This window comes from Zalophus californianus, chromosome 9 (assembly GCF_009762305.2).
Source record: "Zalophus californianus isolate mZalCal1 chromosome 9, mZalCal1.pri.v2, whole genome shotgun sequence".
NCBI lineage: Eukaryota > Metazoa > Chordata > Mammalia > Carnivora > Otariidae > Zalophus > Zalophus californianus.
The window spans coordinates 55257967-55281063 of record NC_045603.1 but is presented as its reverse complement, the minus strand read 5'-3'; the positions used below and the strand labels follow the sequence as shown (position 1 = coordinate 55281063).

Sequence of the window (23097 nt, the reverse complement as noted above, 5' to 3'; positions counted from 1 at the left end):
TTGTTTCCCTTGCCTCCAGAAACATGTCTAGTAGGAAGTTGCTATGGCCGATGTCAAAGAGGTTTCTGCTTGTGTTCTCCTCTAGGATTTTGATGGTTTCCTGGTTCACAATTAAGTTTTAATCCATTTTGAATTCATTTTTGTGTATGGTGTAAGGAAGTGGTCCAGTTTCATTCTTCTGCATGTTGCTGTCCAGTTTTCCCACCACCATTTATTGAAGAGACTGTCTTTTTTCCATTGGATGTTCTTTACTGCTTTGTTGAAGGTTAGTTGACCATATAGCTATGGGTCCATTTCTGAGTTTTCTGTTCCATTGATCTATGTGTCTGTTTTTGTGCCAGTAACATACTGTCTTGGTCAGTACAGCTTTGTAATATAACTTCAAGTTTGGGATTGTGATGCCTACAGCTTAGCTTTTCTTTTTCAAGATTGTTATGGCTATTTGGAGTCTTTTGTGGTTCCATACAAATTTTAAGATTGTTTATTCTAGTTCTATGAAAAATGCTGTTGGTATTTTGATAAGGATTGCATTAAATGTGTAGATTGCTTTGGGTAGTATAGACATTTTAACAAGAATATACATACTTTAGTTATCTATTCTTTTATTGATATGCAGTTAATTTCTTATCAATTTTTTAAAACTCTTATTTTCATGTAGCTATAAACATTCTTTACCTGTCTTCTTGTGCACAAACGTGTACATAGGAGAGAAATTGATGATTGTAAGATATGCGTAGCTTCAACAAGCAGTTTTCAACGTGTGGGAGAGTTCTCACTGCTCCACATTCTGTGCTTGTGTGAAATCTATAGAAATCTAGATGTAAGCCATGGAATAGCTTCATTTAATTTTTGTTGCAAAGTTCTGCCTGTGACCCATTGGCTCCAGTGTAAAAAAAAATATTATCCCAGGTGGTGAGGGGAAACAGTTTTATTTTTTGTTCCTCCATTCAGGAGGAATTGAGGGAATGGAAGACAGGCCTAGACTGGCTCCTGGCTTATATCAGTGGGTGATTCTCTCATCCCTGATCTTGCATGAAACACTTGTTCAAGTCCTCCTCTCTATTATACAGAACATAAACTTTTGCTTCATTGACTGCTTCTGGCTCCAGATTCCAGGAGACTCATGTTTCACCAGAGTGTGCTTCTGGTCAGTGGAGATGTTTACTGTTGTTGCTATTATTATTATGATTATTATCATTAGGTTTAGTTATTTACTTTGGTTTTCTCTTTTCAGATTTTATTTTTCATCATCATGTGCTTGCAGCAGAGGGCTTATATCCAAATGCAAATTTAAGTAAATACCTTTTTTTCTTTTTAAGGTTTTAATTTTAATTCCAGTTAGTTAACATATCGTGTAATAGTTTCAGTAGTAGAACTTCGTGATTCATCACTTACATACAACACGTACTGCTCATCACAGGTGTCTTCCCTTTTCTTTTCTTTTTTTAAATTTTATTTTATTATGTTATGTTAGTTACCATACAATACATCACCAGTTTTCAATGTAGTGATCCACGATTCATTGTTTTCACACAACAACCAGTGCTCCATGCAGTACGTGCTCTCCTTAATACCCATAGATGCCTTCCTTAACCCCCATCAGCTATTTAAGCCATTCCTCCAGAACACCTCCCCTCCAGCAACCCTACAGAAATATCTTGATCTGTTAGCTGACTTTTGACTAAAGTTGGCCATTCTGCATCACCTATTGCAATAAGAAAGACCATTCTGCATCACCTATTGCAATAAGTTGGCCATTCTGCATCACCTATTGCAATAAGATAGACCCGCTTTATATTCTAATTGTGTGGGTTGCAAAAATGACATTATTATATAAAAATCAGAGCCTTGTATTCTTACCTAGAAGAAAGATGTGCCATCTCCATACCAATATGTTTCTGCAAGAGTACTTTTATAGTAGTCCAATGACTTTAATTCAAATACAGTTTTGGATCTAGTCAGCTATTTGAACCAAAGCTTTAATAAAGCTGCAGAATTCTGTACTCTAAAGCGTAAAAGAGTTGACCCTGACATTTTTAGGCAAGAAGTGTCCATAAAATAACTTACAAGGCTCTTATAAAACTTAGAATTTTGAGCAGTGTAATAAGCATGACAGGATGATTTTGCTACATAACACTCCCATGTATAATGAAGCTAACCTGTTGGATAGAATTTTTAGGATTTTATATCTGGTTGTAGAAGAATATCTACCAAAAATGATGAGTTAGGTTTGGCATAATTAATACTGAGCTGTTCTTTCCAACAGTAATTGGCAAATAGATTCAGTTGTTTCTTGAGGATACTTCTGAAATTTCCTGGTAAGACCATGTCATCAACATAGACAGAATAAATACTGAAGATAAGAATCCCAGCATGTGAAACAAAATTAAACCTAATTCAGTAAAGGGATGCACTGTTACTTATAGACTAGACAAGTTACTGGTGAATATGTTTATTTTTTGTATTTGTTTTTGTTTTTGTCTACTGGTAGTCCTTTGTATTTTTTAGCAAAAGAACATTTTATATTAATATTTAATTAAGACTTTTTTTTCTCCTTAGCATAGGTTAAAATCATGGAAATAGTGAATAACTGTCTCATATAGGCTAGGAAGACGTCAGCAACAATGAAAAAAACCATAACATCCATTTCTTATCATAACACTGAATTTAATATTGGAAATACTTTATAAAGATACAACTGTGTTTTTCATTCTATTAGTTCTTCCAAGTGACTTTAGTCTCTTTTGGATTGTGACATTTTCTGGGGCATCACTGGTTAACTATCAGAAAGAGGAAGTCAGTTTTATCTGTTAGTTCTCCAAGTGTACTAACATCTCTTTACCAAGAACCTATGCAAAATATTCTTTTTTTTTCTTTATTCTTTTTTCTTTTTGAACAGGCTCCACGCCCAGTGTGGGGCTTGAATGCATGACCCTGAGATCAAGAGTCACGAGCTGGGGCACCTGAGTGGCTCGGTCGGTTAAGTGTCTGCCTTTGGCCAGGTCATGATCCCAGGCTCCTTGCTCAGCAGGGAGTCTGCTTCTCCCTCTCCTGCTCCCCCTGTTTGTGCTCTCTCTCTCTCTTTCTCTCTGTCAAATAGATAAGTAAAATCTTAAAAAAGAGTCGCATGCTCTACTAACTGAGCAAGCCAGGCACCCCCAAAATATTCTTTTTGGATTATTCTTTTCTTTTCCCTTAATTATTCATGTTCCTCAATAAAGATTAAAGCAAAATATATTTATAATCTCCTCAGGCTGGATTGATTGTACTTCCTAATACAATGGTTATTACCATATACTGTTTTTTCTCAACTAGGGTTTGATGAGAAATTTACAACTTAATGCCATAAACTTTAGAATGGATTGAATTAACTTACCTCCTTTGCATTAAGGTGCATAATGTTTATGTGACATACTTGGGACAACTGAGGAAATAGTCACTCAAGTCATTCTGTATTTGCTGGTTCCGACCATTACAGTTGAGAAAAGCTGCCACAGAGTATTATAATTTTCCACCTTTTCTTGTTATCTCCCAAATAATTACATACTGTGTGAATGCATGGGCTGTATCTTGCTCCACTGTTGTGCCCCTAATTTTAGTCTATTGAATTCTTTCCATGTAGGAGTTATTTGATAAATATTTGTGAATTAAATGCTAGAATAAAGGAAGCTTCTTTTGGCAGAATTCTGATGGTAGAACAGATTAAGGTGACCATTAGTGAATATCCCAGTGTCCAGAGAAGAATATGTGGGCCTAAGTAACATATGAAATAATGTTAGTGTTTGAAAGGCCCAATGAGTTGGGGAGAGTGGTGGTAATCTGTGATTATAACTGTCTCAGAGAGTGGTAAGACTGATCCTCCGCTCTCAGGTAATTTTATCATGACTGAGATAGTCTGGATCAGCAATAATGAAGATGGAAAAAGGCCATATGATCCTTTGTAGCAGCAGGCCAGCTTGGGTTCCTTTATAGGGTAGTGATAACAAGGGTCTCAAGAACAACAAGAAAGGAGGGTCTCAAATGCACAAATGGTTTTTAAGTATCTGCTTGTTTCATATTTGCTCTTGTTCCATTGGCCAGTGTTGCAGACCAAATGTTTTTGGGCCCCCCACCGCAATACCAATTCTTGAAGTCCTAATCCCCAATGTAATGGCATTTGGAGATGGGGTTTTTGAGAGGTAACCAGGTTATGAGGGTGGGGCACTAGGTCTGATGGAATGGTTGCCCTTGTGGGAAGAGACACCAGAAAGCTTGATATCTTTCTGTCTGCACACATGCATCAAGAAAAAGCCATGTGAGCACACAGAAGGTGGCTTTCTGCAAGCCAGGAAAAAGGTTTTCACCAGAATTCGAGCATGCTGGCACCCTGATCTTGGACTTCCAGCCTCCAGAAGTGTGAAAAAATTACTTTCTGCTGTTTAAGCCACCCAGTTTATGGTATTCTGTTAGGATGGCCCACACAGACTAATACACACACCATAAGTCACATGGCCAAGCCCAGAGTAAACGTGAAAGGGAACAATTTAGAAAGGTAGATATAGGGAGGGGAATAACTTCTAGCCAATTTTGCATTATTACCATTTTTATATTATGGTCTTTAAATAAATATGATGCATGATATAATAAAATTTATGTAGGTATCATAAATTAATGAATTATGATTCTTTGGATATAAAACATTTTTTAAAAACTCCAAAAGCTAACTCTTTAGAAAAAATGATCTGGAGTCAGTTATCCTGATATCATTCAGTGCTTATATGTCATTCACATGCTTATGAAGTGTACTTCAGGGCTATTACATGTTTTACTAGTTTTGTAGGCTGTCTCATACTTTCCGATGGATATATGCATGAGGCCAAATGACAATACAGGCTAAGTATTCATTAAATCCACCTTCACATAATCTGCTCAAAATTTAAAATTTCTATTATTTCATTGCCAATTGACCTTGAGGCAAATTGTCAAGAAATTTATGAGAGTAACAGCATGAATATGTGTTCTCAAGTGTCTCTTGGGTAAAATATGACTCATGGCTTTCTTGCTTCTGAAATGATTAAGCCTCAAACCTGAAGTTGACAGCGAGTCATTGTACAGATTGATGTTCTCAATGACTAACATTTGACAGAGTTTGCTTCTGATTTATTATGCTTCTAGATAAAAAACAATCTACCTCATTTTTAGTATTTTGACTATGTGCTTTCACTAATTGGATGAAAAAATTCAATTTCTTTTATATTGAGGGTGTGCATTTTGAATAAACTAATCATTTTAAATTAAAACCTTATTTTTAAAAAAGTATAGTTGCAGTGTGTTTTTAAGTATACTGATGTGATCCTGCTCATTTCTTTTTTGATGTCAAGTAACTCCTGATTTTTTTTTAAATTTGTACCTAACAGTAAACCTCATTTATATAAAAATTCATTTACTAATTATTGGATTTTTGTTACAATTATCTATTCGAGCACAGCAAATGTACTTGAAAAACAATCATACACAATTAGGTACAGCCCTCACTAACTGAGCTTATAATTTTTGGAAAACAGAAAACTAAGAAATAACTTTTCTCTTTCTTCTCAGGAGTACTTTCAACTATTATAATGTTATAAAATTATTTTTTTAAAGAATTAAAGTATGTCACCTTGAAAAGGAAGCAAAATGCAGGAAATGGAGGGAGAGAAAATAATACTCAATTCCTTCCTACAGTATTTTTATCTACCAAGAAGATAAAATAACATTACTATTATTATGTATTTTCTTTATCACATAAACATATTTGATAAATACAAAAGGTTTTAAGTAATACATACATAAATTAGAATGCATATTAATATAATGAATATCCAGAAACCTACCATTCAGCTTAAGAATTTACTAGAAACATCCCTTGAAATGACTTTATTCCTTTCCTGTTTCATCCCCAACCTGCTCCCAAAGGAAGTAACTGTTACTCTAAACTGTTTTTTGTTTTTGTTTGTTTTAAGAGAGAGAGAGATAAAGAGTAAGGGGGAAGGGGAAAAGGAGAGGGAGAGAAAGAGAGAATCTTACGCAGACTCCGTACCCAACATAGAGCCCGAGTCAAGACTCAGTCGCACGATCCTGAGATCATGACCTGAGACAAAATCAAGAGTCAGATGCTTAAATTTTTAATCCACTGAGCCACCCAGGCACCCCAGAGGTAGCTGTTATTCTAAACTTTGTATTGATCCACTGCTTTTGTGTGTTTTTTTCTCAGCCTTATTGAGATATAACATTGTGTAAATGAAAGAGGTACAATGTGATGATTTAATACATTTATATATGGTAAAATGATGACCACAATAGGGGTAGTTTACATTTCCATCACCTTATATAATTACCATTTTTATTTTGTGGTGAGAGTATTTAAGATCTATTCTCTTAGTAACTCGGAAGTATATAATGAAGTTTTGTTAACTATAGTCACTGTACTATATTTTAGATCCCCAGAACTTACTCATTATCACTGAATGTTAGTACTCTTATTTAATATCTCCCCAATTCCCTCACCCCTCAATCCTTAGCAGCCACCATTCTACTCTCTGTTTCTATGAGTTCAATGTTTTTAGATTCTGCATATGTGAGATCATACAGTATTTCTTTTCCTCTGTCTGATTTATTTCACTTAGCATAATGCTCTCAAAGTCCATCCATGTCATAAATGGCAGAATTTCTTTCTTTTTTTATGACTGAATAGTATTCCCAAGTGTGTGTGTGTGTGTGTGTGTGTGTGTGTGTGTGTGTGTGTGTGTATACATATACACATTGTGTATGTATATCTCACATTTTCTTTATCCATTCAACCATCAGCAGACATTTAGGTTGTTTCCATGTCTTGGCTATTGTGAATAATGCTGCAGTGAACATGGGGGTGCAGATATCTCCTTGATATAGTGATTTTATTTCCTTTGGATATATACCCAGAATTGGTACTGCTGAATCTTACGATAATTCTATTTTTAATTTTTGAGGAATTTCCTTGCTCTTTCCCATAGTAGCTTTACTAATTTATATTCTTACCAACAGTGCATCAGGGTTCCCTTTTCTCTACATCTTTGCTAACACTTGTTATCTCTTGTCTTGTTAAAAATAGGCCATCTATATCTTGGCTATAGTAAATAATGCTGCAATAAACATAAGGGTGCATTATTGTTTTTTGTTTGTTTGTTTGTTTTCTTTGGGTAAATACCCAGCAGTGGAATTACTGGATCATATGATGATTCTATTTTTAATTTTTTGAGGAACCCCCATACTGTTTTCCACAGTGGCTGTGCCAGTTTGCATTCGCACCAACAGTGCATGAGGGTTCCTTTTCTTCACATCCTCCCAAAACTTGTTCCTTGTGTTTTTCATTTTAGCCATTCTAATATTTTTTCCAACATTTTGGAAGCATTTGGGAAGGATTAGCGTTAATTATTTTTTATTTTATTTTTATTTTTTTTATTATTTTTTTAAATGCAAGCCTTTTTTTAAACAATGTTTTTTTTTAAGATTTTACTTATTAATTTGAGAGAGAGAGAATGAGAGAGAGAGAGAGAGAAAGCGAGATAGCACGTGAGAGGGGGGAGGGTCAGAGGGAGAAGCAGACTCCCCGCTGAGTGGGGAGCCCGATGCGGGACTCGATCCAGGGACTCCAGGATGGTGACCTGAGCCAAAGGCAGTCGCTTAACGGACTGAGCCACCCAGGCACCCGTATTAATTCTTTTTTAAATATTTGTTAGAATTTACCACTCAATAAATTTGGTCCTGGACTTTTCTTTGTTGGGAGGTTTTTGATTACTGATACAATCACCGTACTTATTAATCTGTTCATATTTTCTGTTTCCTCAAGATTCAGTCTTAGTAGGTTGTATGTTTCTAGGAATGCATCTGTTTCTTCTAGGGTATTCAATTTTTTGGCATATAATTTTTCACAGTGGTCTCTCACGATCCTTTGTATTCCTATGGTATCAGTGGTAATGTCTCCTCTTTCATTTCTGATCGAATTTATTTGAATGTGCTTTTTCCTATCTTAGTCTAGTCAAAAATTTGTCAATTTTCTTTATCTTTTCAAATAAACCAGCTCTTAGTTTCATTGATCTTTTCTAATTTTTTCTGGTCTCTGATTCACTTATTTCTGCTCTAATCTTTCTTTCTTTCCTTATGCTAAGTCTGGGCTTATTTTGTTCTTTTAGTTTCTTGAGGTTCAAAGTTAGTTTATTTGAGATCTTTCTTTTCTCTCAATGTAAATGTTTATCACTACAAACTTCCCTCTTAGAATTACTTTTGTTACTTCCCATAAGTTTTGTCATGTTGTGTTTCCATTTGCTTTTGTTTCAAGATAATTTTTCATTTCTTTTTTGACTCATTGGTTATTCAGGAGTATATTGTTTAATTTCCACATATTGGTGAACTTTCCAATGTTTTTTTCAGTTATTGATTTCTAGTTTAATTCCATTATGGTGGAAAAGATACTTGGTATGATTTAAGTCTTAAATTTGCTAGTACTTCTTTTGTGACTTAATTTATGATCTACCCTAGAGAATGTTCTGTGGAATGTGCATTCTGTTGCTGTTGGATGGAATGCTCTATATATGCTGTTTGGTCTATTTGGACTAAAGTATATTTCAAGTATAGTGTTTCCTGATTGATTTCTGTCAGGATGATCTATCCATTGTTGAAAGTTGGGCATTTAAATCATCTAATATTATTGTATTGTTGTCTTTTTCTTCTCTTCAGTTTTGTTAGAATTTGCTTACTACAGTTAGGCGCTCCATTTTGGGCTTCATATATATTTATAGTTGTTATATTCTCTTGATGAATTGAGCCTTTTGTCATTATATAATAACATTTTTTGTCTCTGCTTAGAATGCTTGACTTAAAGTCTATTTTGAGTGCTATAAGCATAGCACCCCAATTTCTTTTGATTTCCATTTGTATGGAAATCTTTTTCCATCCCTTCACTCTGAGCCTATGTGTATCCTTAAAACTGGGGTGAGTCTCTTATAGGTAGTGTATAATTGGGTCTTTTTTTCCCCTCAATTTGGTCACTCTGTGACTTTTGACTAAGAATTTAATCCATACATTTAAAATAATTATTGATAGGTGAGGACTTACTAATGTCATCTTACTGTTTTTAACTATTCTGTAGCTCCCTTATTTTTTCCCTTTTTTTGCTGTTTTCTCTTCTAAATTGGTGATTTTTCTTAGTGGTATGCTTTAATTTCCTTCTTTTTATCTTTTGTGTATCTTTTATAGGTTTTACTCTGTGGTTACCATGAGGCTAACATAAAACATTTTATAGATAGAATGGTCTGTTTTATGATGACAACAACTTAACTTCAATTGCATATAAGAACTCTACCCTTTACTTCCCTTCTCATATTTTATGTCTTTGATGTCATAATTTACCTGTTTTATATTGTATATCCATTGTTATTTTTAATAAATTTGCCCTTCTGTCTCCATGGCTACTGCTTTCTCATGTCCTTTCCAGATTACTGCAATAGAATTTAACTACTTTGTTATACCATCTCTTTAACCATCTTCTTCTCTACCTTATCTCTAGGATTATTTTTTTAAATTTTATTTTATTATATAATGTTAATCACCATACATTACATCATTTTGATGTAGTGTGCCGTGATTCATTGTTTGCATATAACACCCAGTGCTCCATTCAGTACGTGCCCTCTTTAATACCTATCACCAGGCTAACCCATCCCCCCAAACCCCTCCCCTCTAGAACCCTCAGTTTGTTTCTTAGAGTCCATAGTCTCTCATGGTTCATCTCCCCCTCCGATTCCCCCCCTTCATTTTTCTCTTCCTACTATCTTTTTCTTTTTTTTTAAACATATAATGTATTATTTGTTTCGGAGGTCCAGGTCTGTGATTCATCAGTGTTACACACTTCACAGCTTTCACCATAGCACATACCCTCCCCAATGTCTATCACCCAGCCACCCCAATCCCTCCCAACCCCCACCACTCCAGAAACCCTTAGTTTGTTTCCTGAGATTAAGAATTCCTCATATCAGTGAGATCATATGATACATGTCTTTCTCTGATTGACTTATTTCGCTTAACATAATACCCTCTAGTTCTATCCACATCATTGCAAATGGCAAGATTTCTTTTTTTTATGGCTGCATAATATTCCATTGTATATCTATACCACATCTTCTCTATCCATTCATCTGTTGATGGACATCTTGGCTCTTTCCATAGTTTGGCCATTGTGGACATTGCTGCTATAAACATTGGGGTACACATACCCCTTCAGATCACTACATTTGTATCTTTGGGGTAAATACCCAGTAGTGCAATTGCTGAGTCATAGGATAGCTCTATTTTCAACTTTTTGAGGAACCTCCATACTGTTTTCCAGAGTGGCTGCACCAACTTGCATTCCCACCAACAGTGTAGGAGGGTTCCCCTTTCTCTGCATCCTTGCCAACATCTGTTGTTTCCTGACTTGTTAATTTTAGCCATCTGACTGGTGTGAGGTGATATCTCATTGAGGTTTTGATTTGGATTTCCCAGATGCTGAGTGATGTTGAGCACTTTTCCAGGTGTCTGTTGGCCATTTGGATGTCTTCTTTGCAAAAATGTCTGTTGATGTCTTCTGCCCATTTCTTGATTGGATTATTTGTTCTTTGGGTGTTGAGTTTGATAAATTCTTTATAGATTTTGGATACTAGTCTCTAGGATTATTTTCTAAAATGCAAGCTAACTAAATCATTCCCTTGCTCAAAAAGCAGAATGTAAATTCCACAATTCTAAGATGAATAGACTATATGTTCTTTCACCTCATTTCTCTCTAACAGCATCATGATGTCATGCTGTCTCTTATTTCTGGGACATACCAACTGGTATATTTTCTTGTCATCTGTTAACCCTCCCAATCCCACCCTGCTCAGTCTATCCCAGGAGTGGATCCCATTCAAATTTCAAGACTCAGCTCACCCTGGTCATTGTGACTTCAACTGCTCTTGAGATAGTTCCTTAACTTATCACCATGTAGTCTTGGTTTTCCTCATCTTTCTCCATAGAAATCTGAATTTACCCATGTAATGATGTTTATCATACTATGTTGTAATCATCTACTTTATAATTTACCTCCTATACTGAATTATTTCATAGGTCAGAGACAATAGTTTGTGTGTTAGTCATCTTTATATTTTTAATGTCTGGCATAAAATGAGATACCAGTAATGTTACGTGAGTGAATGGATGAATGAACACTGGAAATAAGAAGATGTGAAAACACAATGTTCTATCTTGATTTTGTCATAAGGGCAGAATTAGAATGAAGGAAGAGGCTTATTCCTTATCTTCAGGAATAAGAACTCAAGATAGAAATTCATTTCTACTTTAATTATCTCAGAGAGAGGCAAGATCTGTAATTGAAGACCAGCACAGTTAATGCTCTGTAAGCTGTAGAACTTAGCCATGTTTATCATTTTTACTATCCCCATGTGTTTCTCCACAAGGATGATTCATAATCTGAAAAAGAAAGGAGTTTTCTGCCTAATGTTAGGACCAGGAAGAAAAAAAAGGTTTAGGGAGACTATCCCACTTTGCAGTCAAACTGCAAGAGTAGAACTCTTAGAGAGGACAGAGAGGCAACAGACAAGAAGATTAGAAAACAGGATGAACCCTGTTTGTTTCTCAGAGCAGGGTGTGGGGGGATGGGTTAGCCTGGTGATGGGTATTAAAGAAGGCAGATATTGAATGGAGCGCTGGGTGTTATATGCAAACAATGAATCATGGAACACTACATCAAAAACTAATGATGTAATGTATGGTGAAAAAAATCTTTAAAACTAAAAAAATGAAAACACTGTGGATTGTAAAAAACAAAAAAACAGGCTGAGTCCCTGTGACCCATAGTCAAGAAAGAATGAAGCAGGGAGCAAGTGAATGGATCCCTAGAGCTTACAAGAGCCCTGGGGCGGAGTGTCACAGGAAATGAAGGGCATTTTCCAATATAATGTTTTCCAGATAATGATTAACCAGATTTGAAAAACAACTTTGAACTTCATAGGGATTATATCTAGTCTTATTTCTCTTAGACTGAGGATGAATTATCTTGATTGTTATGTTTTGAATTGAGAAGAAGTCAGGAAGAAGGTTCCTCAGCTTCTGCTTTTTAGACGTAAGTGAAACAAAATTTCCTCCACATTTTCCTTTCCCTGGCTACTTTATTTGCAGACTCTTATTGTTTACCCTGCCCTGGATGATGAATTTCTATCGTAATACCCTGTTTATTTTCTTTATGTAAGGTATCAAATGTAATTATCTTGTTTATATTTATAACTTTCTTTTTGTACTTCTCCCCCACTGAAATACACACCCGTGGGAATTCATTTTGTTCAGCACTGTAGCCACTGCACTTGGCACATAGTAGGCTTTCTTTTCTTTTTTTTTTTAAGATTTTATTTATTTATTTGACAGAGAGAGACACAGTGAGAGAGGGAACACAAGCAGGGAGAGTGGAAGAGGGAGAAGCAGGCTTCCTGCTGAGCAGGGAGCCCGATGCGGGGCTTGATCCCAGGACCCTGGGATCATGACCTGAGCCAAAGGCAGACGCTTAACGACTGAGCCACCCAGGCGCCCTCATAGTAGACTTTCAATTGATATTTGTTGAATATTAACTGAATATAGAGTCAGTTTGATATTAATAATCCCAGTTCTTCTGACTCTTCACCCTTTGCTTTTTCACAAGGGCCTTGAATTCTCTGAAAAGTCTTCCACCAAATATTTCCAGGAATCACATGAGATCAGAAAGAGATCAAGTGAGCTTTGCCACTACTGTTTCTCACCAATCTTAATGCCCTCAGTGGAAACAACAGCAATAACAAAAACAAAACATTGCCTATGGAAAAGACCTTATCTTCTGATGCTCCAAAATAATTGATTATCTAGGACCTGAAGCTGGGATGCAGGCAGTAATGGGAAAAATGCCCCCTGTACAAATTTATACCAAACTTTATCTTCTGAATCTTAAAACATCAGTATGCACAGAGCTTCAAAATCTTGGGAGAACATTTCTAATGGACTCTCTGTCCATTAGAATCTGCAGACTGGACAGTACGGGTACCATGCCATCCATCTTGTTTACTGCTTTGTTTTACTCTTTTGTAGGTCTCCATGCACTTAGCTCTCAGCCTGTAGCCACATAGCGAGACTAAACAACAACAATGATGAAACAAAATCAATTCGTGCAAATGGATTCCTAGAATCATCTTCAGTTCACTAGCTCTCTGAGCATAGTTTGGAACCTCCATTTTACTTGAATCGGAACAATCCTCTGTATAAACATGCTGTTCTCCTTTGAATCTAGAAGCCTCCATTGCTCATTGTAAACATTTTCTTAAAAATAGAACTCCTTCAAAAATTGTAGAAAAATTATTGATAATATTTTTCCTAACCAAATTGTCTGCTATAATAATCTCTCTGTTTATCAAGAGATGCATCTAGTTAGAGAAAGGTGTAAGCATGGTAGGGAATGAAGAGGGATGAAGAGTGGTTCTCATTTTGCAGCCCCTTTTTAAGGTCAATTATTATTGAATGTAATATTTCAAATAGTGATTCAACCTATAGTATTTCTTATATTTGGATGGAGATCTCTCTTACTGGTTCTTTTGAGAGAGTCGGTCAGCTCTAGGTATAGATGGCATTAGTGACATTCAGGTTATATTTTCATAGGTCTCTAAGGGACACGGTGTAGTCAGTCTGAACTCCTCTCAAGATAGGGCTAGATTCAAAGGTATATTTATTTCCATCACTTAGAGGGGCCAGCTTAGAGCCAAGTAGTCCCAGACTCCATGAATCCCTTGATGCAGCTTTATTCCCCAAGTTCCTTGGTAATGAATTTTACATGTTTACCCCAAAAGAACTGGGTGAAACCAGGAATTTTCAGTAGTTTGACTGGAATTTGACTGGCTTTTAAAAAGTTTTCTGTGAGACCAAAATTTACCTACTTTCATTTAGTGCTGTGTGAATCCTGTACTCCATTTACTGAAATAAATTTAGCCATTTAAACTAAATCCATTGAGTAAATTTTGTCATTATCTGCAGATTCTAGCCCCAATGTCTGTTTTAGGATTGTATGAGTAACAAACACCATGTTAGGATTATTATATTATTACTAAGTGCTAGTTTATATATTTGAATGTACATAAATTTCTTCATTCTAAAGGGCTAGAAGTGAAGTACTATTAAAAAAAAGTGTCAAATTTTATATATCCTAGAATGAAGTTGTTTACTCAATCTGAGGTTACTGTGGTAGTTACTATAGAGAACATAAATAAGATTTATTCATGGTTCATGGTCTCAAGATACTTACAGTCCAGGATGGGAGATAGACATGAATAATTTCAAAAATAAAATATGGTATGGTAGAATCAAATAGCTTTGAGACTTTAGAGAATGTGGATTTTCCTTTCTTATAAATTATTAGCCAGACTTTCATGATTTTATATTAAAAGGCATCGCTTATTTGTATGGAAGGATGGGTATTATTTCTTCATGTGACAATGTAGGAGGGTTGGGTAAATGAAGGGGCGCTAGATTTCTTGGAGGGAAAATAAACACTTCCTGCACTAAAACAAGTCTGGGAGCTTTTTGTCCTATAACTAAAGCAAATTGAAGACTTTGAGAAATTGTGAAATAAATACACCATTTACCAGAGAATTCCTCAAAGCTACCTGATTACTTATATCCTTGTAATGTCTGTAAACATCCTGGGGGACAGGTGTTCCCTAATAGAGTAGAGAGAACGGTAAATTGCATTGAGAATGGTAAAAATGAGCAAGAAAGATTTAGTATAGTCAAATTTGCAGTGCCTTGAATTCAAGACTCTGCAGTGCCATTGAAGTTTTTGGGTGTGGGGTAACCCAGTCTGAGGATATTGTTGGGAGATTAATCTTGCTAAGTGCATCAAAGGGAAGCTGGATGTGTGGAGGGGTATGGGAGGCAAGTAAGGGATACTGAAGATGAGACAGTTCCTTAGGGGACAGTGTGAGATGAACAGGGATGTGAACTATGGTAGTCAAAAGAGAAATGGAAAGAAAGATGCATTCAAGAGCTATTAGAGAAAATTATGCATGCAGAAGAAAGGACTTAGGGTTTTTCAGCCTAGGAACTGTTATTACAATTAATAGACTTAAGGGAATTTAACATTTCAGTGGGATATCCTTTTGAAATGTGTAGGAAGTACTAAGAAATAAAGAATTATAACTTAGGAAAAGCATTGCTACAAAGGATAGAGAATTGGAACACACCACGTATAAAAGTGGTAACTGAGTTTATAGAGGTAGACAATATTATGGAGAGTAGGAAAGGGAAGAGAGAATCAACAATATAGCCTTTATGAGAACCAACATATGTTGGACCTAAAGAGGAAAACTAGCCATAGAAGGAGGTGTAGTAAAATAGTGAAATAGAAGCCAAAGTCTCAAGTACAAAGTACAATTAAATATTGTTAAATACCATAGAAATTCTAATGAGAGGAGCCACAATGATTTTGGAGATTAGGAAGTCATAGCTCATTTTCAAGAGAAAATTTATTCAGTGAAGCTTGCAAGTGAAAGTTTCAAAGCAAAGAATTATGAGTAGGTGGTGAGAAAGTAGAAGTTATAAGGAAAGCTGGCCCTTGCATGAAGTTTTGAAGTGAAGATGAGAGAAATATAATGACAGTACAAGGAAAAAACAGTCACTAGAGAAGGTCATGCTTTCCTATTCTTTTTTAGTTTTTAAGATTTTATTTATTTGAGTGAGAGAGTGAGAGCAAGAGAGTGAGTCCAAGTGGGCAGAGGGAGACTCCCTGATGAGCAGGGAGCCCAGTGTGAGGCTGGATTCCAGGACCCTGGGATCATGACCTGAGATGCTTAACGGACTGAACCACGCAGGTGCCCCACTTTCCTCTTCTTTTTAGGCTTGAGGAGATATACACATTTTGTAGACTAAAGGAAAGAACCAGAAAAGGCCAATATGTTAAAAATTAAAAATGAAGTGTGAAAATTATTGGAACCAAATCCCTTAAAAAGGCAAGAGAGGCTTCGTTAATAATGATAAGTAAATGAATTAGCGTGAGAAAAATGGTTGTCTTTTTGTCTAGAACAGAACAGGAAGGAAAGGTTTGTTTGCTATGGGGGTAAAAGATAGGCATCTCCTTTCTGCTGTTCCCAGGTTTGGAAAGTCTTAGCGAGAAAGGGTTGCAGCTCACAGTTCCTACCCTGGCTGCTTGTCCTGCTGTCGGTCAGACTGGCATGTGTGGGACTGGCAAACAAAAAGTCAAAAGAAAGCTTAGCGCTCTCTGGTAAAGCAGGAAGGAAGGTAGGGGAGGCCTCAGGGCAAGGAATTAAGAGCTCTTCCCTGGCATGGGCAGAGTCAGAACAAATATGAGTGAATCACCTGGAATAGAGTGGTACCCAGTGAGGCAGAAGGGTTTCTGCTCTGAGAGGGCGGGTGGGTGCCCGGATCTATGTGAGAAGGACAAGGTGGAAACAAAGTCAAACTAATAAAACGATTAAAAGGTAGAGAAATTAAATTAGGATTAAATGGTTTGGAATTATCAGTATCTTCCCTGGCCAGGTGGCAGTGAAACCTGAGAGAGGGAAGCCTCCTGGCCTTTAGGAGAAAGCTAAGCGGGGGAACGACGGATATAATGTGCAAAGATGAAAAGGTTCTAATAATTTTGTTACTTCTAACTTGGTGTGGTGCAGGTATGTCATCTGTTCTCAGAGGACTGCATTTGTTTCTGTATTTTTGTGGGATTCACAGTCTTGACTAGTACTGTAAGGAAAGGAGAAAGGGAATGAGCTGATTTCCTTTTCTCTGCATTTGGGATGATGCTTCTTTCTGGTGACCTTCCAGAAGTGTCAAGCAGGATCGAACCAACTGATTTATTTTCAGCAACTCCTGTAGCTCTCATCCCGGTTATTTTTAACTTTGGGTTCATTTTTGTTCCAGTCAGCGCCAACTTCATTATCAGTGTTCAGTGCATATCACATAACAATAACATCAGGTTCTAAATAGGAGGGCTTGAAATTGTGAATTCTGGGGAACTTCATAGTGAACCTTCCTTAGAGAAGATCTTCATACTGAATCTTGAGAAAGTCATAAAACGGGATGAAAGTAATCACTTTCAGCTCTCTTATTTCAGCTAGGTTTTATTGATCTTTTCTAAGAAATGACTGAAGTTAACGGTCCCCACCAATGTCAGTGTCAGAAAATTTATATGTAAGTTTGACAAGAGGAATACCTTTTGGTGTTTATAAGTAGTCAATTCTTAGGCATTATTAATGGTATCTTTAGTGACTATTTAAAATTCTATCAAACATGATATTTTTACTGAACAATATATGATGACATGATTCCCATTTGGTAGTTGTATAGTATAATTTTTTTATTTAAGGATTTAGAAATTGGGCTAATATGGGAACTAAATATATATAGTCTATGAGTTGAAATATTACATAGTTCTTTAAAATACTTTGAATATATAATGTAGGAGGTGCTGTTTTCATTCTGTCTTGGAAAAATATCTTCATGTGATTTATTTGAAACATTGAGCCAAATTGTCCCAAGTTTATGGGAACATACTCTGTTAAAGAACATGGAAATATGCTTCACTATTTTAAACTTGATAATGAAAAACCATTCAAACACATATCAGATCCTCTGAGGATCTCATATAATAATTTTTATGGAAACTAAATTGTAGTATGGGAATTGAATAAAATTCTAAGCACACTTAAGGAGCTAATACTTGGCCTTTAGGAGCATCTTGTATTTGAGCACACTGCCTAATCCCCTTACGTAATGGAATTCCTTCAAAAGATTCTTTCAAAAGAACTTTTCCTTATTCAGCCTATAGTTTTTAGAATCTTGGAAAACTTGCTCAAATAATGACTATCTGCTCATTACTTATTTTTGAATGGTGGTAGCATTTTTCCAGAGAAGGAAAGAAATTTGTATTTCACAGGCTAAGAAAGTCTATAAAATAGAACTATTTTAGTGTCATGGAATCAAATAGAAACCGAAAGGGACCTCAGAGAATGCTTAATCCTGCTGTCTTTTTACAAATAAGGAAACTAAGAGCCAATGTGAATGTCACTTGCTCAAAGGGTGACAACACTTTAGTGACATTTATTGTGATATATGTATTTGAATTTTCCAGTGTTGTATCTCTGTATGTCACATAAAGCAAGATACAGGATAGGAATCATTTTAATCACTTGGTCATTTTACATGTCCAACAGACACTCTTCCTTTCTATCTAGGCTTGTAGTACATTTTATAATATAACCTTTTAAAAATATTTTTTAAATTATTTGATTCTAGTTAGTATAAATAAGAACAATCTCAGTTCTTTGTGAGATATGCCTCTCTAAATAGAGTTAATTATAAACAATTTAAGTTTACTAGACCTTCTAGCACTGTTCATACCTTCTCCACCCTTACTCCCAACTTTTTTTTTTAACTGAAAGAATTTACTGGTGTCTGACTTAAGCCTGTAAGAGATTTTAATAAAATCTCTTTAAGGCTACACTCTCCGTTTTGTCTTTTTCCCCTGCTTTTGTGACCTTTCGATTCAGTTTTTGCATTGGGACAGTGTCTTAATTTGAGAATCTTTTACCAAGCTAAATATGGGGAAAGTGTGTCCTATAACCCTGCAAGTCCCAGTAATACATGGATTGTCCCTTCTTCCTTTTCATCCCTGCTTGCAAACAGATAAAATCTATTAATGACCTCATTGCCGCTGCTAGTGTTTATTAAATATAGATAATTAAAATTAGTTCATGCAACCAACGTTCTTTATCCACATCTCTTGTCCCAAAACCCCAACTGCTTTGTGTGCCTTTTCTGCCTTCCAAGATATCACACACAAATAGTTTTACCAAATGTTTTGTCTCTGCCTAACATAAGTTGTCATTTCTCTCATCTCTTCTAACAGGGTCCTCTCAACCATCTACCTATCCCTGCAGCCATTGCCACACATTTTAGGATTTTGTTTTACACACCACCTCAGATTTTGTTGTTCTATCAAACAGCTCTCGTATCTTAAGGCTTACAACAATAGACATCATTTCTTACTCACGCTATTTGGATATATGGGTCAACTATTGCTCTGGTTGGCTCTTGGCTGAGCTTCAAACATATTCTCATTTTCACGGATCTAGGGACATGTTTTCATATTAGAAGGTAAGGATTATAGGTATAGAGTCAAAACATGCAAACATACTTTAAGGTGACTCTTGGATATGGCCTAAACTTTATTGGTTTATATCCCATTGACGAAGCATGTCCAAAGTTAGTGGGAAGAGAATATATTTTGCCTGCAGAGAAGTATGGCAAAGATTGGTAGACCAGGACAGGTACTTAGGAATAAAAAATTTAATTGTCAATTGAATTCTCTCATAAATGTATAGTAGAAGAAACAACTGTCAACTTGATTAGGTTCCTAAGAGTTCCACAGCCCTTCCCTTCTAAATTTTATAATCCTGACTGCTGATATGGTTTCCCTGAATCCACGGATGCTTAATTTTCTGTGGGCTCTAGCTTTTGTTTCCTCTTCCTATTTTGGCAATTACCAACCAATTGAGTGTCTCCTGAAGTCTCTGGGGAGGGACCCAGGTAAAATGGGGGGAGGGAGGGCAAAAATCCTAAGCAAGTGACTAAAAGCGAAGCAAGGATTGGAACAGGTAAAATCTAGTAGGATGAAGAAAGGATGGCAATATATGAACGCCACCAGCAGTCCATGATTGCAGAGTAACATGAAGATGGTAGGACATTTGCAGTGCTCAACTCTGTGAGAGCCCCATCCTAGAGTGAAACCACTGCTGCAGATAGACTCAAAAACAGATGCTTGACATGATTGAATTTCAGTTTCATTGTCTGCAAGATGGAGACAATAACCACTACACAGAATAGAAAAAACACATGTCAGAGTGTCAGGTGTCTTCATCAGTGATGCTTACTTGTAACTTCAGAGGCAATGTTATTTATTATGTTCAGAGGCAATGTTATAACATTATAACAAATGTTATTTATGTGGGTAATTGATAATCAGCAAATGTCATTTATATCTAAATTGATGCATGGAGACCATCTCTGGGTATCTTCTCTACAACTTATAGAAAAGCCTCATAATTTCATTTAGGTATAACTAAAAACAAAACAATATAAAGCAAGACAAAAAGGAAACAAAAATGGAGGTAAGATCTTTAAAAATATAGCTTCCAGTTTCACTGTATTTCTTACAATAACCATATTTGAATTGGTTGTAGATGAGTTAACCTATTTTTCAAAGCAGACATAAACCCCAAAATTAGGGCAAATAATTAGATGTGTAAGATTAACTTAAGGTATTTTATATATTAAGATATTATAATAAATGTTATTTCAAATTAGCATAATTAAAAAAATATATATATTTTTTCCTACAAACCTCCCCTAAGATTATGGCCTATGAATTTTTTTTTAAGCAGGCTCCATGCCCAGTGTGGAGCCTAGCGCGGGGCTTAGACTCACGACCCTGAGATCAAAACCTGAGCTGAAATCAAGAGTCGGATGGTTAACCGACTGAGCCACTCAGACACCCCGTATGTATTTTTTTTAATTCATCTCTTTTGTCACATATTTTGAAGTTTGCTATCATACAAGTTCATATCATCCTTTTTTCACTGAACATTATATAATAAATATTTCCCATATTATTACACAATTTTCATAATTATCATTTGATATATGTATAACAGTCTATCAAGTGAATGACAGTAATATATTCACCTACTTCCCAAGTTTGCGCATTAGGTTGTCTTTAGTTTCCCCCTACTATAAACATGATTACTCAAGGGAGAGAGGAGGCAGGGGTTTTAGAATCATGAAACTATGCTGACAAGGCATTGGGTGACAAAGAGACATGTCATAGATGGAACTAAATATTTTCAGGATTCTAAAAAGAGCAGTGCTTCATAGGAAGCTTCAACCACCTGGTGGGCAGAGGGGTCAGTAGACCAGGGGAGCTTATCTTGGTGAAATGGAAGACCATATTACTTCATGCCTCAGGCCAGGTTGACTCACCTTGCTTTTCTACTATTTCTTAATCCTGCCCCCAATGGTACTGTATTTTAAAGAAACTTCTAGGGGATTCTAGCATATTTCTGAATCTCATAATTGGTCCCATGAGATCTTATGGATTTTTTTTCTTTACTCGATTTTTGAAATGGGCTTTTTAATAGAAAAGTGAAAAAGGTATTCTCTAGCCCTGTGATCTTCCTAGAAAAATCCAGGAATTTTTTTTTTAAACACCCCTTAGTGCCAGTCTATTACCTTCTTTTCAAATTGAAGAAAGAAACAAACACCAGACAATTTTTGAAGACTAAATGCAAAATGGAAGACCCAAAATCTGTTAGAGAGAATTCCATTTTTTCCAGATTGACCAGAGAATGTCACTGAATATGAAAGGTGAGAAAGATAATCTGAATGGCTTTCCAACTATGCTCCAAGGAATTCTAAGTATTTTCAGAGGAACCTTAGGGACGATTTCAGGAAGGAAGTCAGAATGATAATAGATAGAGATTTAGGATCTTTATGACTCCCCCCATAAACCAGAGTAGCAGGTTTGGGTCCTAGGATTCTGAGTAAGACTTTATTTCTAGAAAGGATTTTATGGCTTTGAAAACTGTAGAGGGAAAGGAGAGACAGAGTAAAACCACACTGATCTATTACAATCCTCCCTAAAGTGCTAATAGGTAAAATACTCAGGTAAGTTTTTTTCTAGACATGAAAACATATTCAAAAGTTTGGGCTGACTCCTCTTATCCAGACAAACTAGATTGCATACCGTTAATGCTATTGGATAATAATTCTAATAATTACTAGAGCTTTATTGAATGCTTAATTGATCACTAAGTTTGTGCGATAGTCACTGTTAAAATTCTCATTTTACAGTAATTCTCATTTTACAGTAGTGGAAACTAAGAAATTACATGTCACATCTCAAATGTGGTGAGAATTCAGGGAATTCAGGGAGTTTTGACTTCAGACACAAGGGTGTTTAACTTTTTTTTTTCTGTACTGCATATCTGTATGCTAATTCATAAGTGATAAAAATTCTTATTTCCAAGACACTCATTTCTCTTTCACTTTCATTCCTTTGAGGATATTTATTGAACACCTACCAAGTTCTGAGAGTAAAGTTAAATAAGATAGATTCTGTCCTCAAGAATAGGGGAGAGTGCCAAGGAAGTGTGATATATGTGTTATGTGATATACGTGTTATGGTAAAAGTATACACAGGGAGTTAGGATTGGGGTTACAGTTGTACTTCACAGGTACAGGAGCTGAGGTCTATCTATACCTTAAATTATAGACAGAAGTTAGTCAGATGGAAGAAGATAGTGGTGAAGAAAACTTCCAGTGGAAGAAATAGCAGGTGTGAAACGCAGTGGTGAAACATCATGATGGCTCAAGAACTGTAGATAGTTTACTACAACAATTATAGCCAATTCTTGCAGGTGTGTTAGAGAAAAAGCCTAACCAGCAATTTTCAAACATTGTTGTACATCAGAATCACCTGGGGGATTTATTGAATGTGGTTTGCTAGGTCCCACTCACAGAGTTTTCATCCAGCAGATCTGAGCTGGTGCCCTAGAATTTAGGCGTCTACCAAGTTACTATGTAATGCTTATGCTCCTCCACTAGGAGCCACACCGTGAAAACTACTAGGTAAGATCTAGAAACGGGGGCCAATTTCTTTTTACTGTAGTATGATTAAAATTTAGCTAACAGGAAAAAAAGCATTAAAAAAAGACATGAAAATCCTATATGTAGTACAAATAGAACTATCTGCTACAACTCACAACCAAATTAATATATAAGCGGATATATATTTGCATACTAAAGTTTTGTGTTGGCCGTTTTTGTAAAGATTAATAGAAAACCAAGATATACTCATTATAGAACATTTAAACATTTCAAAAACATATGAATTATATGTCACCTCTTTCCAAAGGCACCAGCTGTTAATAGCTTTTCACATGTACCTAGAAGACTGGCTTGTGGCTACATGGCTTCATGCTCTGCCTCCAT

General features: G+C 35.9%; 1 protein-coding gene across 11 annotated transcripts in view; it reads left to right on the top strand.

Moving 5' to 3' along the window:
- SLC16A7 (solute carrier family 16 member 7) overlaps window positions 1-23097 on the top strand; it is a 175242-nt gene that overhangs the window by 69544 nt on the left and 82601 nt on the right. For 2 of the 11 annotated variants that reach the window (XM_027591775.2, XM_027591779.2), the window contains exon 2: window positions 12069-12151. The exons of 4 other annotated variants lie outside the window; for them this stretch is intronic. The gene's annotated coding sequence lies outside the window, so the exon portion shown is untranslated. 5 more of the 11 variants (XM_027591782.2, XM_027591777.2, XM_027591783.2 and 2 more) reach the window with 4 other exon arrangements.